At 43.0% G+C, this 5,644-nt stretch overlaps 1 non-coding gene across 1 annotated transcript; it reads left to right on the top strand.

Annotated features, from left to right (window-relative positions):
• The first annotated feature begins 997 nt into the window (after positions 1-997).
• Positions 998-1,079, top strand: trnas-gcu (transfer RNA serine (anticodon GCU)). Its single transcript has one exon. It is a non-coding gene; the product is annotated as a tRNA-Ser (tRNA).
• Positions 1,080-5,644: the final 4,565 nt, after the last annotated feature.

Below are 5,644 nucleotides of genomic sequence, written 5' to 3' on the forward strand. Positions count from 1 at the left end.
TTGTAAAGATGGGTAGATTGATGAAATGTACAATTTCATCTTTTGCCTTCACTAACCCATGAGCTTTTTATTTTGTTTTGCATCTGTAGAAATCTTAAAATCATCACTTTAACAGACTCAATGACAGATCTCCATTGTGTCTCTGGCATCGAATTTCAAAGTGTAAACCCCCTCTGAATTCTTCCACCGCAGTCCGCTGTTTGGGAAGTGTTCCTGTTGTGGGAAATGCACTTCCCCGTGTGTCACGTGCTGCTCCCATCATGCGCTCTGGCACTGCACTCATTTTCCTTCTGACACTTGCTCACTGTGTTGCTGAGATCATACAGTGACTTGGTGTCGCACGGCCCAGGAAAATTAAACAGATCAAGGTTTTTGCATTGTTGAGTTCAATTGTCAGTTTAGCCTTATTTCGGATTTTGAAATTGTCTGTTCTGTTCACAAGTGCGTGTCAAAAACATCTGAGCCGAAATTAGGTGTTCCGAATAATGATATTGAGCACTATGCACTCTCCTCCAGTCTGGAAAACAATTCCTGACAGGCAGTTTAATAGACAATAGACAGCTGGTGCAGGAGTAGGCCATTCTGCCCTTCGAGCCAGCACCACCATTCATTATGATCATGGCTGAACATCCTCAATCTGTATCCTGTTCCTGCCTTATCCCCATAACCCTTGATTCCACTATCCTTAAGAGCTCTGTCCAACTCTTTATTGAAAGAACACCTCCTGCTGTCTCGGGTTCTTCATTCCGTTGACTTCAAATCTGCACAGAATTCAATAGACCTTGTTACATATTCATTTCCTCATTTTTGTTCAGATCACTGTGTGCATAGTGTGACAGTGGGAGTGCACTTGCCCCACAACCCAGGGGTCAGACCATCATCTTGGAACCGTACTGTGTTATTTCTCATTTCACCAACAATCGAGAGAAATGTCTGCTGCTCTGCATAATTTATGCATTTCAATTATTGATAAGGTCATAGCCTACCCGATGCCTCTGACGAGGTGGCTGAGAGGTTAAGGCGATGGACTGCTAATCCATTGTGCTCTGCACGCGTGGGTTCGAATCCCACTCTCGTCGCTGTCATCAACGGCTTTCAATGGTGCTGTTTTCAGATGATTGAAGGTGGAACTCCAATTGTCAGTTTATATGCATTGACGCGATTACAAAATCTCAAAGAATAGTTTGTACCTTTTAACTAAACTGCGTTGAAATGGAGGTTGCTTTGGGATAATGAAAAGAAACGCGATTTTCTTTTTCAAGTCAGTGCTGAGAACGTTTTTTCGTATGAAAGACATCCAGGAAAATCAAATACCGAGAGCTGCGAAGTGCATGTTTATGCAAAGGGATTCTTAATGAATGTTTTGTCAGATGAAATATGAAGGACGTTGAGGAGAAGTAATGCATCCTGGTGAGAAGAGCACAGCGAGACAGCACAAAATAATGGAGATATTTCAAAAGGGGCAGGGCGTGGGTTTAGGGGCACTGAGAACTAGCTGTAAACGCACAGTGGAGAATTGCCAATGTGGGTGCCGTGCATGGGCACGGAAAGACTTACACATTGGTCTCGCCCTCGCCCCTTGCTCTCGCTATTGATGAATGCTGGAAATAAGGCACAGATAAACACAAGATGTGGGAAACAAGCTCCCTCTCGTTATGCACACACTGGATGCATCACATTGAACCATGAACAACTGGAGAAATCAGCATGTTACCTGTAGGGAGTGAAAGTAAACTGTGGATCAATAACCGCAGATTCATGCAACATAAACATGAAAAATGATTTAAAATGTAGGGTGTAGGTTTGCTCGCTGAGCTGTAGCTTTGATATCCAGACGTTTCATTACTTGGCTAGGTGGCGACCTCCAAGTGAAGCGAAGCTGTCGTCTCCTGATTTCTATTTGTATCTTTCTCCTCGATGGGGTTCCTGGGGTTTGTGGTGATGTCATTTCCTGTTCGTCTTCTGAGGGGTTGACAGATGGCATGTATATCTATGTATTTATTTATGGCATTGTGGTTGGAGTGCCAGGCCTCTAGGAATTCTATGGGGTGTCTTTGCTTAGCCTGTCCCAGGATAGATGTGTTGTCCCAGTCGAAATGCTGGTATTTTTAATCCGTGTGTAGGGCTACGAGGGAGAGAAGGCCGTGTCTTTTTGTGGCTAGCTGGTGTTCGTATATCCTGGTGGCTAACTTTCTTCCTGTTGTCTTACGTCGTGTTTGTGGCAGTCCTTGCATGGAATTTTGTAGATGACGTTGTTTTTGTCCATGGGTTGTACTGGGTCTTTTAAGTTTGTTAGTTTTTGTTTGAGAGTCTTGGTCGGTTTGTGTGCGACTGAGATTCCGAGGGGTCTGAGTAGTCTGGCCGTCATTTCTGAAACTTCTTTGATGTATGGTAAGGTGGTTAGGGTTTCTGGCTGTGTTTGGTCTGCTTGTCGTGGTTTGTTCTTGAGGAATCTGCGCACTGTATTTTTTAAGTATCTGTTCTTCTCGAATACGTTGTATAGGTGGTTCGCCTGTGTCTTCAGAAGTTCGTCTGTGCTGCAGTGTGTGGTGGCTCGTTGGAATAGTGTTCTGAAACAGCTTCGTTTGTGTGTGCTGGGATGGTTGCTGGTGTAGTTAAGTATTTGCTCAGTGTTTGTCGGTTTTCTGTATATGCAGGTTTGTAGTTCTCCGTTGTCCTTTCATTCTACTGTGACGTTCAGGAATGCGAGTTTGTTGTCGGTTTCTTCCACCTTGGTGAACTTTATACCTGTGAGGGTGTTGTTGATGATGTAAAATGTCTTTACTATCTTGTTTCGTTTTGTGATGACAAAGGTGTCATCTACGTAGCGGACCCAGATTTTTGGTTTGATTGTTGGTAGGGCTGTTTGTTCTAGTCTTTGCATTACCGCTTCTGCTATGAATCCTGATAGCGGAGATTCCATGGGTGCGCCGTTGGTTTGTTTGTAGACTATGTTGTTGAAGATGAAGTGGGTGGTGAGGCACAATCCACTAACTTCATGATGTTTTCGTTGGTAATGTGATTGATGGTTGTTGGTGCGTCTGTGATTGTCTCTTCTAAAAGTGTGGTAAGTGTTTCCTTTGCCAGGTCGATGTTGATGAAGGTGAACAGTGCTGTTATGTCGAATGAGATCATTGCTTCCTCTTCCTCCACTTTGGTGTTTTTGATGATTTTTAGGAATTCCTAGGTGGAGTGGATGGAGTGCTGCGACTCTTCTGTGAGGTATTTCAGACTTGCGTGTAGTTCTTTGGCCAGTCTGTATGTTGGTGTTCCAAGTAATGAGACTATGGGTCTGAGCGGGGCTGCCAGTTTATGGATTTTTGGTAGTCCGGTTCGACTTGGGCAACACATTGATCCTGGGACAGTCTAAGCAAAGACATGCCAGAGAATTCCAAAAGGCATGGCACTCCAAACACAATGCCATAAACAAACACATAGATCGAAATGCCATCGATCAACCCCGCAAAAAACAAACTGGAAATGGCATCACCACAAACCCGAGGAACCCCATCCAGGAGAAAGATATATAGAAAGCGCTAGACAACAGCTTCGATTCACTTGAAGGTCGCCACTGATGATGTTACCTCGCTACGTAATGAAACGTCTGGATATCAAACCTACAGCTCAGCGAGCAAACCTACACCCTAAACCTCAACCTGAGCTACAAACCTTCACAAACCTTGCGATTTAAAGTGTCTTTATACGGATATCATGAATAGACTTTTCGTTATAATAGCCGTCTGGTTGAAAGAAAAAGACACCACATTTCAAGATGGATGACAACGTTAGCAATTTAGTTTTGAAATTGAGATCTATTTTATCATTTTACACAGAGAACAAGTTCATTTTAAATAATGCTAACCACATTCTCTCACCTGGAATAAAAGTGTGATTTCAATATAAACATTGTCCTTGCATAGTCGCAGTTACTCAACATGAAAAATAGGATGTAATGTTTATTAAGCATACATCAATTAGCACCATTATCTTACTTCGGATTGACTGCAGTATGCACATGCTAAATAAGGTATAAGGAAGAATGACTTTTGGAAATAATGATTCGGTGGTGACTAAAAATAATATTATGTTCTCATGATGCGGATATTCCACCAATGGCTCCAGTGGTAGAAATGTTCAGTGGGCAGTATTTCTATGATGGTATAGAAGTATGTGAGGTGCCAGGGATTGGAGTTCCCACTTCATCTGGAACAGCGTCTTTTGATGTGGACCAGGGAGCATTGTGACATCAGTCTGGGAGTTCCAACCACACATGGAGCAGCTTCTATTGACATGGAGCAGTAGGGAGCATTGGGAGATCCGAATGCAAGATCTAACCTCATTTGGAGCAGCTTCAGTTGGCATGGAGCAGGAAGCTTTGCGAGATCCATCTGGGATCTCCACTCTCACCTGGATCAGCTTTTAATGACATGTAGCAGCAGGGAGCATTGGGACATCAGAGTGATAGATCCAACCACAAATGGACTGCTTATATTGATATGGAGGAGGGAACATTGGGATATCAGACTGGGAGCTCCAACCTCACAAGGATCAGCGTTTAATGACATGTAGCCGCTGGGAGCATTGGGACATCAGAGTGGTAGGTCTAACCTGAACTGCACCACTTCTACTGACATGGAACAGGGAGCATTGGGACATCAGAGTGGTAGGTCTAACCTGAACTGCACCACTTCTACCGACATGGAGCAGGGAGCATTGGGACATCAGACTGGGAGCTCCAACTTCAAGTAGAGCCGCTTCTATTGACATGGAGCAGCAAGGAGCATTGGAACGTCAGGTTGGGAGCTCCAATATCACCTGGAACAGCTTGTATTTACATGGAGGAGGAGGGAGGATTGGGACATTGGGCTTTGGGAAAAGATATTCAACTATTTTAATCTAAAGTAAAATATGTTTCAACACCTCAGATGTTAATTGATTTATGAAGAATCTTTCCCGGAAAAATAATTAATTCTTTAGATAGTAAAGACAAGTCCTGAAAATATTCAACTGAGGAAAACGCATTGGTACAGAGAGAAATGGGAGTGTTGTTTCATGTCTTTGTCTTTTCTTTTCTGGCCGACTCTGGACTTGATTACATCACCGGAAGGACGTTTTCACTCATTTCCTGCAAGTACGGACAGGTCATTAACTTAATCTTAAACTGAAAATTAATGGGAATATGCGATGTTATGTTTAGGCTGGAGTTTACCTCAAATTATGGTGAAAACGCAGCAAAGTCAGTTGCAATTTCCAAGATCAGCAGTGACCTCATTGATTGGCTGATCAGATTGTGAATGGTCTTGTTTTTTAAGATAATTTGAAGTGAATGAATGATGGTGATTATCTTGGTTCTTTGTTCACCTTGTGACTGTTCCTGCTATTGCTCATGTCCTTGTTAACACCACAGCTCTGCCGCGTGTAAAATCTCAGCTGTGCATCTGGCCCGTGTTACAACCATTTGTATAGCTGGCTACGGATCAGGCGGTTGTAACTTCAACATTTACTTTGCGCAAGCGCATTGTGGAGATTCATCACACATCCAACCTAATCATTTTTGTTATGCTGAGGTGGGTAATATTTGAAATTTTCATCTCCACGAACGAAAATTCTTTCACTGTCTTCGACCAGTTAAAAATTACCAAGA

The sequence above is a fragment of the Chiloscyllium punctatum genome, chromosome 16, assembly GCF_047496795.1.
Source record: "Chiloscyllium punctatum isolate Juve2018m chromosome 16, sChiPun1.3, whole genome shotgun sequence".
Classification (NCBI taxonomy): domain Eukaryota; kingdom Metazoa; phylum Chordata; class Chondrichthyes; order Orectolobiformes; family Hemiscylliidae; genus Chiloscyllium; species Chiloscyllium punctatum.